This window comes from Chlorocebus sabaeus, chromosome 12, assembly GCF_047675955.1.
Source record: "Chlorocebus sabaeus isolate Y175 chromosome 12, mChlSab1.0.hap1, whole genome shotgun sequence".
In the NCBI taxonomy this organism is placed as follows: domain Eukaryota; kingdom Metazoa; phylum Chordata; class Mammalia; order Primates; family Cercopithecidae; genus Chlorocebus; species Chlorocebus sabaeus.
In genome coordinates this window covers 22385740-22399398 of record NC_132915.1, presented here as the reverse complement: position 1 = coordinate 22399398, position 13659 = coordinate 22385740, and the positions used below count along the sequence as shown (strand labels likewise).

The 13659-nt window shown below is 39.4% G+C and overlaps 1 non-coding gene across 1 annotated transcript; it reads left to right on the top strand.

Moving 5' to 3' along the window:
- Window positions 1–748: 748 nt before the first annotated feature.
- LOC119624577 (U6 spliceosomal RNA) lies at window positions 749–854 on the top strand. The gene has a single exon (XR_005240741.1). It is a non-coding gene; the product is annotated as a U6 spliceosomal RNA (small nuclear RNA).
- Window positions 855–13659: the final 12805 nt, after the last annotated feature.

Below are 13659 nucleotides of genomic sequence, written 5' to 3'. Positions count from 1 at the left end.
ATAGCACCCACCTTGTGCTCAGTGCTCCAGGCTTAAGAAGCGTCCACTTTCCCCAAGGAACTACATTTTTTCTCTTGCAAGTCTTTAAGAACTTACTGTTTTTTCCTGCAGTTGTGTGCTGCTCCTTCTCCCTCCCTCCTCTCCTCTCTTTTTCCCTGTCTCCTCCCCAGCATCTGAAGAGCCTGGCTAATGTTTACTCATTTCTCAGGTCTCAGCGTTGTCAACACCACTTTCTCCCAAAAGCTTTTCCTACCCTCTAAGTCTGGGCTGGTGTCTTTCCTCCAGAGGCTCCTTTGCTTGCTCATCTCTTCTTACTGTGTCCCAGAGTCTAGCACAGAGCTTGGCACAAAGCCAGCTTTCACTAATTAGAAATGGATGAATACATCTCGCCCACCGTTTGGGCCAGTTAATCAGGCAATAAACCCATTCTCTTCTGGTAACAGTGTCCTCTACCTCTGAAGGAAAAAGTAAACCACATCTACATTATATCAATGTGCTATTTTAGGGGAGTCAGCAGGTGATGTCATAGGACAGAGCTCTGCAGGGTGGGTGGGAATGGTCTTGGATGCAGGGAGGTCGGCTCAGTCACTGTGTAGGAGGGACGTCTTCATGTCCCCTCATTTGCTGCCAGGCCCTCATGACGGCTTTCTGTCTCTATGTGAATGAATGGCTGCAAACCTGAGAGGTATCTAAAACACCCAACAACTGCTATGGTTGCATAGATAAATAAGTGAATGAGGAAATGACAGTGTTCGCTTTGGTGGCACACATACAAAATTGGAATGATACAGAGAACATTATCACAGTCCCTGCATGAGGATGACATGAAAGTTTATGAAGTGTTAAAGAAAAAAAAAGAAAATCAGAAATGTGTTTCTGATTCTCTAACTAAACTAAACTTTGTCACAAGTGATATAAGTAATTCTGGTGCATTTCACTCACCAAATTATTCTAATAATTTCCAACTTGTTTACTGATTGTAGAAAAAATGTTTTTGTGGTTTTCACTGACTAAATAATGCTCCTTTCTGAGCCATGATTGAACACAAGAACTGCATCAAGGTCTTCCAAGGATTTTACGATTAGCAACAGCGTGTATGTAGTTGCCAGCACCTCCTCCACAGTGGGACTTGGAGAGCCCGCGTCCCAGCCTCACCAATAATGCCAGGGCTAAGTTGCTGCCCACCATTTACTCTGTTATTCCAACCCAGACCCACGTGGCAGTGGGGCCTCCCCTGCTGCCTCTGCCACTGCGTTGCTTAGCTGAGTGGCCACCAGGGGCCGCCCTCCCTAGACCACCAATGCTTCCAGACCCTTTCACTGCCTTTCTGGCCTCAGCAGGTGACAAAGCCTGGAAGTGGAAATGGCTAAGATGAGGTATCCTTATTAGCGGGAGGAACTACCAGCAGCCCAAGGCAATGGATTTTGGTGGGGGAGGAAGGTTTGAGCCTCACAGCACTTCCCTGCTGGAGAACGTTCTTTCCTTCTAGTAGGAAATATTTGTGTAAGGGTCCCTTGGCCTGGCATGGGGGTACCTCGGTGCTATGTTCTGGTCTGTATCCCTGTCTTATGTCCCTTTATTTTTCTATGTGTGCCATGTGTTGCAGACAAGCTGGAACATTCCCGTACACACACACACACACACACACACACACACACACACACACACTCTCCTGCCTCTTTCCTTGTGCTTGTGTAACCCCTCAGTGTGTTCTTCTTGCCCACCGCTAAGATAGGGCCGATTTCTCAAGACAGGGGAATTGCCATAAAGAAAGAGTTTAATATGTGCAGAGCCCGCTAGATGGCAGACTGGTGTTTGAATATTACTAAAATCAGCCTCCCTGAAAATTTGGAGGCTAGGATTTTTCAACCATAGTTTGGTGGGCAGGGGCTAGGGTATGGGTGCTGCTGATTGGTTGGTAATGCAATCACAGGGGTGTGGAAAACCGTCCTCCAGCGCTGAGTCTGCTTCTGGGTGGGGGCTACAGAGGAGTCGCTGGTCCCCGTAGGACCATCCCATCATCAGAAATGCAAAAGTCTGAAAAGACATCTCAAAAGGCCAATCTCAGATTCTGCGATAGTGATGTTATTTACAGGAGTACTTGGGGAAGTTGCAAATCTTATGACTTCCAGAATAATGGCTGGTAGTCATTTAACTACGAATTGAGGCCCCTCTCATCCTCCTAACCTGGTGGCCTTTAGTTAGTTTTACAGAGGTGGAAGTTTTGGGGAAAGGCTATTATTAATTAAGCTATAAACTGAATTTCTCACTAAATTAGCTTGGCCCACACTCAGGAATGACCATGGGCAGTTTGGACATTAAAGGCAAGATAGAGTTGGTTAGATCAGATCTCTCTCACTGTTGTAATTCTTGTTGTTACGATTTTTGTAAAGGTGGTTTACCTTGGACTGTTGCCTCTTTCTCAATTGTTCTCCCTCCTCCTACCCTTAATTCTACCTGTTAATATTTCATCTCTCCTTCACAGCTTAGCTGACATGCTGCCACCTCCTATGAAGGGATTCCTGATCCCTCCAACCAGATTATAATCTTTCTCTCACATTTATTCCTTCTCTTATGATGGTGACCCTACTAGACCTTCTATTTTTACATTAGCATTTGCATAGTTAATTTTTAAAATATTCTATATTTTCCTAAACTGATGATCCCAAAGAGAAATTTGCTCTGCTTTTCCTTTTCATCCCCTGAAGATCTTAGTCTAGAGCCTTTCACATAACAGGTATATAATCCTTTTTGGGTGGGATTTGAAATTATTATTTTTTCCTTTTTTTAGTTATTGTCTATTTATAGTCTTGTTTGATGGAATTATTTTGTGTGATACGTAAAAGTGTTATCAAGGGAAATTTCTAGAACCAGTGTGAAAGCTACAGAAAGAAATGTTCTGGTTTCTGCATTTCTCTAAGCCTTAGATTCTTCCTCTGCTGAAATGTGGGTAATAATAGTCCATGCCATGCAAGATTGTTGTGTGGATTAAATGAGACCATGTGTTACTTAGCACAAAGTTCACCATGCAGTAAGTGGTCAGGAAATAGCAGTTGTTTTTGCTATTGCTGTTATTACTACTTTGCTCTAATACAGCTGACTAAGTATGAAAAATGCTGACACACAGATCTTCCTTCTTTCACTAGTATTTGATAATTCTTTCATTCAACTTATATTTATTCTCTAACTACTGATATTGAAAATCCTGTGCTTAGAAAAAATTCCACACAAGTCTCCTGTCTTCGTGGAGCTCAGTCTAGAGTGGAGTCAGATATTTATCCAGCAATTATGCAAGGAGAGATACATGGTTCTTCAGGACCCTAGTTGAGGGAGCCTAGACCTAGGGAGAGAAGTCAAAGAAGATGTTCCTGAAGTGTTCAAATGTGGCTGTCAACTTCCTGGAGAAAGTAGTTTAGGGGCTAGTTTGACCAGGGCTGGGATTAGGGTAAGGCAAGTGACGCATTTGCTATAGGGACAAAATTTAAGGGAGTGTCAAAAGATTCAGCAATCAAGATAAACAATATTTTACTGCGATATTGAAAATAAAAATTAATGCGAAAAAGTTCCCAATGAACAAAACATCACAATTTTGGATAAAGATAGGATCAGTAACAATGTTGTATTGAATCATATTGGAGCCTTAGGCAAAAGGAGAAAATCAAATACTGATCCTCAGTTTTAGCCCTGGATTTGACTAGGTAAGAATAACTTTAAAAGTCCATTTATGTCCAGAGATTCTGGAAAACTAAGTACACTTACATGGAAACTTCTAATTCTATCCAGCAGAGGGCAGTGATGCCTAAATAAACAGTTGGAGGCTTTTGCTGTCATTTTCATCAATCTTCATCATCAAATTTGGGGAGGGATTAACTTCAAGGTTAAAAGTTTTTGCAATGGAAATAGGGTATGCTGTGGAAACTTTATGTAACTCTGATGTTAGAGGACCAGCAAACTCTTATAAACTGCCATACAACAAGCTTTCTTTTTAGTAGATGTATTTTTACAGATATGATTTGAAATGTAGCCAATTCCAGGACTTACAAATCTTGAAACCACATAGTGAAGAACATTCTGTAATTTTTGTGGGGGTCAGTTTTTGGAGGCAGCAGTCAATTAGTGGCTGATTTCCTTTTCATTCCTGTCTTCTTTCAGTATTGAAATCAGAGACTTAGAAAGAAAGCTGGACATAATGTAGAAAGAGAGATCCCCACATTTGCAAGCTAATACAGGCGAGTTGGCTTATTATTTGTTAATTCACTTGTTCACTCATTATCTCATTTATTCAAGGATTTCACAAGCATATATTGTCTGCCATATGACAAATACTGTGGTGGCACAAAAGGACATAGAGACCCAGATGAGTGACAGTGTTCACCTTTCTTGAGCAACCCCTTAAGAAAATGAAACAGTGGCAGAATTAGATCCTTGTGACAACTTAAGCTAAGTTGGTGTGCTGAAATATATGCCAAGCACTCTAGGAACTTGGTTCAAGAGCAGCTAATAGTTCTTCATCTGTTTACTGTTAAGGGTATTTTTGGAATCTAAGATAATTTTGGAAGTTTAGTACTTTGTTATTATTTGACTCTGATTTTGGCACAAAAAAATACCTCTAATGAAACTTCACGCATTTCTCAGGTTCTAGTTCAATGGGGACATCCATCACGTGCTTCTTGATGACTGCCTGAGAAAGAGGACGGAAAGGCCAATCCCTAGAGAAATAATCTATGCACGTAGTTTGTAAACTGTGCCTTGGGAACTCTAGGGCTCTGTTTCTCCAGTGTGGTCTGTATCACCTGCATCAGATACTTTAGAGTACTTGTTAAAAATCCGAATTGCCTTCCTGGAGACCTACAGAATCAGAGTCTGGAGGGACTTGGGGCAGGAAGGGTAGGGACCTGCCCTTCCACAAGTGTTCCAGGTAGTTCTTATGCATACTAAAGAGCTCCAGGAGCTCTACTCCTTGCCTTTGCCAGCTCACATAGACCCTTCAACCGTATCACCCCTTCTTCTAAAGTGTAAGTTCCATGAGGTCTAGGCTTTTTGTCCATTGTATTCACAGCTGTATCCCCAGTACTTTGAACAATGGCGCACAGCAAGTATTTGTTGACTGAATAAATTAAGACATTAGGTAAATTGAATTTCCACCTAAGAGTTCATTTTGATCAAGGTTTCTAATACTAAAAAAAAAAAAAAATGTACCTAGACCATAGTTTTGGATCATCCTCTTTCCTTAAAGAACAGAAGCAAAGGTAGCTGAAAGCCCTTAGGTTTCCGAGCCCCTGTTAGATAATTACATTGAATATGGAACCGAGTTAGCCACATTTTCAAGACCAAGTTCCTATTGCCTTCAGATAATAATCTGGTAACCATAAGTATCATTCCTGCATTTACTCCAATAAGGACTGGACTTTAGAAATGTCAAGTGTCAATTACTGGTGAGTTTGATTTCTCATCCGGCTGTCCTGACTTATAGACCAAAGCTCTTAATGCTGGAATGTCTGACACTCTTGATTCAATTTAAGGCACAGCAGTAATGTGACTTTCTGTGGGTTTTTACATTGACAGTGATGGAGCTGAAACTAGGTACTTCCAGTTGGATCTTATGCTTGGTAAGATGGCATTTTTTTGATTCTTGTTAGGGGAGAGCCCTTGTTTCTGTGACCCATGTGTTCAAGTCTACAACTAAAAGTTATTTAGTTATTTATTTATTTATTGAGACAGAGTTTTGCTCTTGTCACCCAGGCTAGAGTGCAATGCCTTGATCCCGGCTCACTGCAACCTCCACCTCTCGGGTTCCAGCTATTCTCTTGCCTCAGCCTCCTGAGTAGCTGGTATTACAGGCGTGCACCACTACACTTGGCTAATTTTGTATTTTTGGTAGAGACGTGGTTTTACCATATTGATCAGGCTGGTCTTGAACTCCTGAACTCAGGTGATCCGCCCGCCTCGGCTTCCCAAAGTGCTGGGATTACAGGTGTGAGCCACAGCGCCTGGCCTGAATGTTATTTATTCATTCATTCACATACCTGTTTTTCATAAATATCAATTGAGCATTTCTGTCTAGAAATGCCTTTATTCAGTTTTACAGATAGAGTTGGGTAGTCTTTATATATTCATGGGAAGAATCTACTTGTTATTCTATACTGAGACTGCCAAATTTGTGTGTGTGCATTTTGTGGATGCACTGCTGAAAGTGAAGTCCTTGGATAAAAAAGGGGGTAGTCCCTTATTCCTGATTCTCTCTTCTCAGTACAAATAAAGATCAACTTAAAAAAAATAAATTATAGACATAAGCTCTGTTTGTATGAACTGGAGCCTGAAATCAAGAAGTGGGTAATAGGAAGGGAGGGAAGCAATGTGGAGTAGGAACAACCAGCTTGGATATTATATTTGTTTAGGTTCCCCAAAAGCAGGATGCTGAAACAAGAATTTAGGTACAGGCTGTTTCTTTGGCAGGTGATCCTAGAAGGCACTGCAAGGGAGTAGAGAAATGAGACAGAGAAGGGATCCTCCCTTAGAGATGGGGTGGACTGAGTCTCTCAATGTCACTCTGAACCACGAGGAATTTTATGTCATCCACCAAATTGCACCCCTCATTAGTTAAGGGTTGTCTGGGAGCATTCACTTCCTGATACTTTCAGCCTATGCCTTTCCTCCTTTGTGTGGTCAGAGGATAACCTCACACAAAAGATGCTGCAAGAAGTCTTGATAGTAAATGGGAACTGCGCAGGTGGCCTCTAGGTAGGTAGGGGGAAGCATGACTTTGTGATGATATATATATATATATGTGTGTGTGTGTGTGTGTATGTGATGGTGAATTTTATGAGTCAACCATTATTGTGGGTCTTTCTGTGAGGTGTTTTTGGGTGGGATTAACATTTAAATCAGTGGAGTTAAGTAAAGCAGATTGCCCTCCATTTTATGGGTGGGCTTCATCCAATCAGTTGAAAGCCTGAGTATAACAAAAAGATTGACTCTCCCATTAGTAACAGAATTCTCCAGCTAACTGCCTTCAGACTTCATCTGCAGCATCAACTCTTCCAGCCTGATGACCTTTGAGCTGAGCCTTTGCTCTCCCTGGATCTCCCACTGCACTGGCCCACCCTGTGATTTTGAACGTACCAGTCTCCACAATCGTGTGAGTCAATTCCTTAAAATAAATCTCTCTGTCTCTCTCTTTTATTGGTTCTATTTCTCTGGAGAACCCTGGCTAATACAGTATGCCTGTGCTTGATTTCTTCTGGTTAGGAAAGAAAGCAGTAACTACTTTTGGACAAAGAAGGTAATGTGTGTTGGTTTTACCTGTTTTATTTTACCTACAAAAATAAATTGATATTCTGATAATTTTTCTAAAGCTTGTAAAATGCTTTAGTTAAATCTTTTTAAAAAGGTAACCAAAAGTACAAACCCAGATAACTTTAAACTCTTAACACCAAGCACCATCACTGACAGAAGCATTTTCATTTCAGGAGCATTTTATTCTGCATAAGAGGGGATACAATGGTACAAATCTGCAGTTTGGTGGTGGTGGTTGTTCTTTTGGGAATCCTGCATGTGTAGGCTATAAGTTTTTACAGTGGGTTTAGCTCATAATACATTCTGTCCATGAAGCACATTACCATTGAGGGTGTGTTTGGCCTTTGCCTGTTAATTGCTACCCAGAGTATATATAATTAGAAAGAATTTATTATTTCCTAGAAGGTGTTAGGTGCCCACTCTTGTCTCTCTGATTCTTTTGATTCCTAAGCCCCTGAAAGCAACTCTTAAGAATAACTCTGGATGCAGGTTGGCAAAATAAATGTATTTTTGTTTGTACAGTCTGAAATTTCTCTACTGCATATACTGTGGTGTTTTGCTACTTGTCAGTATTCAGTCGAAGTCCCTTGAACATCTGAAAAGCTAAGCCTGATAAGAAGCATTAAACAGTCTCTTATTTTCTGCATTATAAAACTAATTTTCAGAGCAGCAATTTGTATGAAGCAAATAATCAGATTATTGCCTTTATCTCTAAGTGTTTCCCAGATGGAACAGCATATAGAACAGTATATTATGCAGCTTGAGTTGGATGTACATCAAAATCATTAGCTTATATTGAAAGCTTCACTGGGAAGATTAGAACTATAGTCAAGATAAAACTAACTCTTTGAAGATGAATTCCAATGAAGTAATGCCAAATAAGTGGAAAAAGGCATCTTTGGAAAAAATATTTGTTGTCTATATTTAATATTCTTAGATTTCTGTTAGACAATCTAAAGCAGAGAATTAGTGAATAAGTTATTAATTTGGAGATGATATTGGGAAGAGAATGTTTATTTTCAGCTATCCCTGTTTTACTCATGGCATTCTGCCTATTAATAGAATAAAAACAATTGCTGGCTGTATTAACATATTGTGGGATGTAAGTGACAGAAACTTGGCCTTCAACATAGCCAAGCAAAACTGGAGAGAGTGATAAGTAGAACCGGGTACTTGAACACTTTCAGGATTCTTACTCTGGGTATCAGCTTCATGCTTCTTTGACTTTCATCTGAGTATCTTCATGATACCCAGACCAGACTGGCTTTCTCCAAATGGCAGAAGATGACCAGTGGTGTTCCCAAGTTTTACATATTTAATTATACTCGCTGGAGAAAGTTTGACTTAATGTACATAGACTCATGTACTTATGAAACACACACCTCTCCCCAATTTAATGTGGGAACACTCATCCCTGGCAAGGAAATGGGGCTCCATCACTGAGTACCTGCCACATTCCAGGTAGAGTTTACCTAGGGCTTTCCATACATGATCTCTAATCACGGAATTCTTTCCAAGTAAGCCTCACTCTTTTCCAGATCAAGCATAAAGTGGTTAAATCACCAAAGTCACACTGCTAATAAATGATGTACCTTGGATTTCAACTTTATTTTTTTAAATTTTACTTTAAGTTCTTGGATACATGTGCAGAATGTGCAGGTTTGTTACATAGGTATACATGTGTCATGGTGGTTTGCTGCACCTATCAATTTGTCATCTAGATTTTAAGTCCTACATGCATTAGGTATTTGTCCTAATACTCTCTCTCCCCTTGCCCCCCACCTCCTGACAGGCCCCAGTGTGTGATGTTCCCCTCCCTGTGTCCATGTGTTCTCACTGTTCAACTCCTACTTATGAATGAGAACATGTGGTGTTTGGTTTTCTGTTCTTGTGTTAGTTTGCTGAGAATGATGGCTTCCAGCTTCATCCATGTCCCTGAAAAGGACATTAACTCATCTTTTTTATGGCTGCATAGTATTCCATGGTGTATATGTGTCACATTTTCTGTATCCAGTCTATCATTGATGGACATTTGGGTTGGTTCCAAGTCTTTGCCATTGTGAATAGTGCTACAATAAACATACGTGTACATGTGTCTTTATAGTAGAATGATTTATAATCTTTTGGGTATATACCCAGTAATGGGATTGCTAGGTCAAATGGTGTTTCTCGTTCTAGATCCTTGAGGAATTGCCACACTATCTTCCACAATGGTTGAACTAGTTTATACTCCCACCAACGGTGTAAAAGCATTCCTGTTTCTCCACATCATCTCCGGCATCCGTTGTTTCCTGACTTTTTAATGATCACCATTCTAATTGGCATGAGATGGTATCTCATGGTTGTTTTGATTTGCATTTCTCTAATGACCAGTGATGATGAGCTTTTTTTCATATGTTTGCTGGCTGCATAAATGTCTTCTTTTAAGAAGTGTCTGTTCATATCCTTTGCCCACTTTTCGATGGGGTTGTTTTTTTTCCTATAAAGTTGTTTAAGTTCCTTGTAGATTCTGGATATTACAACTTTGTCAGATGAGTAGATTGCAAAATTTCCTCCCATTCTGTAGGTTGCCTGTTCACTCTGATGACAGTTTCTTTGGCTGTGCAGAAGCTCTTTAATTAGATCCCAGTTGTCAATTTTGGCTTTTGTTGCAATTGCTTTTGGTGTTTTAGTCATGAAGTCTTTGCCCATGCCTATATCCTGAATGGTATTGCCTTGGTTTTCTTCTAGGGTTTTTATGGTTTGAGTTTTACATTTAAGCCTTTAATCCATCTTGAGTTAATTTTTGTATAAGATGTAAGGAAGGGGTCCAGTTTCTGTTTTCTGCATATGGCTAGCCAGGTTTCCCAGCACCACTTATTAAACAGGGAATCTTTTCCCCCATTGCTTGGTTTTGTTAGGTTTGCCAAAGATCAGATGGTTGTAGATATGTGGTGTTATTTCTGAGGTCCCTGTTCTGGAATTTCAACTTCATCTTCATCTGTGTTCCTTCCTCTGTACCATGCTGCTTCACTAAAAAGTTTGTTTTGTTTTGCTGTGTGACAACATGACATTCATAACACAGTTTGGTCAGTAATATGCCCTTTTGCCTGTTAGATACCCTCAGCTTTCGTCACATTTATTCTAATCCAGAGCAGTGGGAAAACAATTTTAGATAATTTTTTTCCAACTTCTGCAAGTGGTAAAATGCACAAGTGTTAAGCTCGGATGAGTGTTACTTATAATGGTTAGTCAACCTAGACTCAGAAACCAGTGATATCATGAAGTTGTGCTTTTAATGCGAGAGTCTCAGGTGCTCAATTCTTTCCCTCCACAGTTCACTATGGCAGACAGTGTTGAATTTCACCTGAGCTCTGAAAACAGTAACAGTTTTCTGTTCTGGGAAACAGCTTGTCACCAACCACCCTTCCCATGTGACTTAGATAAGGCTTCTTGTCCACTCTTGACTCTTTCTTATGACAAATAAGATGACTCCCTTGTTTACCCATGACAAGGACAGATACACACCCTCCAATTCAACATGCTTCATCTTATGAATAATCAGATGGATTGTTTGTCCTCCTGTAACTAGCTAGACACAGAGATAAGCATTTTCTTTTAAGCTGACTGACTGAGACTTCTCCTGATTGCAAAATCAATCCCAACTGTAAACCACTCCACTTACAACTTATCTACACCTACCTATAAAGGTGTAAGACAAAGCCACCCTACTGGGACACTCTGATCCTCAGATCTGAGGTGCTCCCTATTGCTCCCCATTGCTATAGCCAGAATAAACTCAATTTCTGTACTCGTTCAGTTCTTGTCTTTAATGAGCCATATCAGGTCTCACAGATTGAGTTCCATCTCTCCTGACGCAAGTGTGTCTGTGTTTGTGCATACATGTACACTCACATGTGTACAACAATATCCTAAAAGAAAGTGTGTACATCAATATCCTGGAAGAAACTTTGGAATTTACATTGAATATGAGTAGCAAACTTCAAATTTTATAACAGAAAACTCCCATGCTCAGTGTAGATTGGTGCTACCATCATAGATTCAGAAGCATGCCAAATGGTGCGTAGAGAAATCTCACCGGTGATTATTGCCATTTAAGATTCATGTTGAGGACCAGGATAGCTTTTTGTCCAGGTTCATTTAGATTTTCTTTCATTCTAGGAAGCTGTATGTCATAAATGTGTTTTTTGTGTTGCTCCCTTCACCTGTTATAGTTAGAACCTGTATATTACCAGAGCACCACGAGGCCAAATCTCTAGCAAGTGCAAATTCAAAGAAACAGTAATCTGACAAAGTGTAATTGATTGCAAGCAAATTGTAAATGGAGGTTCTCAAAGGACATCAAGAGGCCTCTTAAAACCTATTCTATTTTTCCCCCATCCATCTCTTAATCACCCCAAAACTTTTCAGTTGACTGTTTTCTCCCTCTGCCTCCACATACTGAAGGACACCATGTAGAATAGTAGTGTTTGCCCTCTCTCATCCTCTGAAGACATTTCTGTCCTTGATCACTTAGTTTCTAGGCTTTTGAAATGTAAAATTAAGGTGAGCAGGAAATGAAAAAACCAGAATAGGACTGAGGTTTACTCGTGGAGGGAAAAAAGAATAGTGATTAAAGGGAAATGAGTGTGCGTGTATATGTACACAACAGAAAATCACAACTCCTATGTAACTCAGTTTACGTAACACAGAATTTTGCATACAGTAAATTCTTACGAACTATTTGAAACACATTAATGACTTCCAGCTGTGTGTGTGTGTGTGTGTGTGTGTTTAAAGCGGTGGAACCATGTTTTTTTTAAAAAGAAATATTAAGTGGAATTTTAATAAACAAAATAAAACTGAAGTTTGGACAAGGAGCCTGAATATCTGTGTACTCTGCTTCTCCCCCTGGAGAAGACAGTTTGAAAAATAGTTAGAAATTCCAGTTCAATAAAAATATATGCTATTAATTTTTAAAATTAAGAAGCAAATCATCATTGATTTTTTCTTATTATAAAGGCAATATGTTTATTTAGAGAAAATTAAAAATATAAATAACTACTGAATATTTCATAATTTCAGCACCCCAAGATAAACGTTATTAACAATACTGTTAATATTTTCCTGTCCAGTCACCGATTTTTAAATCTGTATCAGTGTGTCAATATATCAGTGTTTTAATATGATGATGCCATGGTTTTTGTTTCTGGTTCATAGAAAGAATCATATAACGTCATTAAAGCCTTAACAGTGATCTTACGTACTGTCCAAAACACATTAAACTGTGGTCTCCAGGTTATTTAAAAGTTGACTTTCCTTTGAGGTTTTTTTTCTTAGAGATTGCCATTATCTGCCACATCAAAGGTAATGATCTTTCTCCTCGTTTCTTACACCTGAGTAAATTTTCTGGCTCCACTGGACTCGGTTCATAAATACCCAAGCAAATGAACAGTCCAAATGGTCTAATTAAACTGTTCTGCATTCTGCTTCCCCTGTCAGAAAGGGCAGAACTAGGCTTCCAGTCCAGGAGTGCAGTAGCAGCTGGAAAAAAAATGGCACTATGGGACCTTGAGAGGTCTCCACAATTTTACAAGGTGCTGTCACTCTGAATGAATTAAATAAATTATTTATTTATCTTAACCTACAGATTCTGTTTAGTCAATTTATTAAGGAAGCCTAGGACACTAATAAAATGGGGCTGAAACAGGAGTTTGAGATTAACTGTGAAATTGATTTATCCTCGTTATGCATGACTCCTCATTTGCCCAGATAACTGAGAATTACACTCTTTTCCTAAGGAAAGAACAGTTCTGGTTTGAGGAAGATAAGATTGTAAATGAAAGAAGGGACACGGGATTTCTAAGCAACACTCTGCCCCGACTTCTACCTCAAGCAGTTAGGGCAGAAGGAGTCCACTCTCTTTCATATCAAAGCCAAGTTCCAATCGCTCATTTGACTTTAAAAAGTGTAAAGCATGTTCTGCTTTACGTTTTAAACTCTTGACCCGTGATCATTATCAGGTAAGAACCATATCAATTACCATAACTGTAATTGCATTGCTTTTAATATTATCTAGAACATCATGCACATTAATAGTGGAGCTTTCTATCTCTGTTGAAGAACAATTACTCCTAAAAATTTACTATACTACAAAAGCAGATGATTTTTATTTCTTTTTTTGTGTGTGCAAAAGAAATCTCAGCCTTGAAGTATCTTTAAAAAATTGTTTTTGGGAGAAATACATTAAGTTTTTTCAACAAGATCTTTTAGTGCAGTAGTAATTTCCCATTATAGAAATGCAAATTTTTTTCCTTCAGGATTAATGTGTTTATTTCTTGACTGATGATCAGCCTTTTTATCTGGCAGGGGTGTGATAAGCCT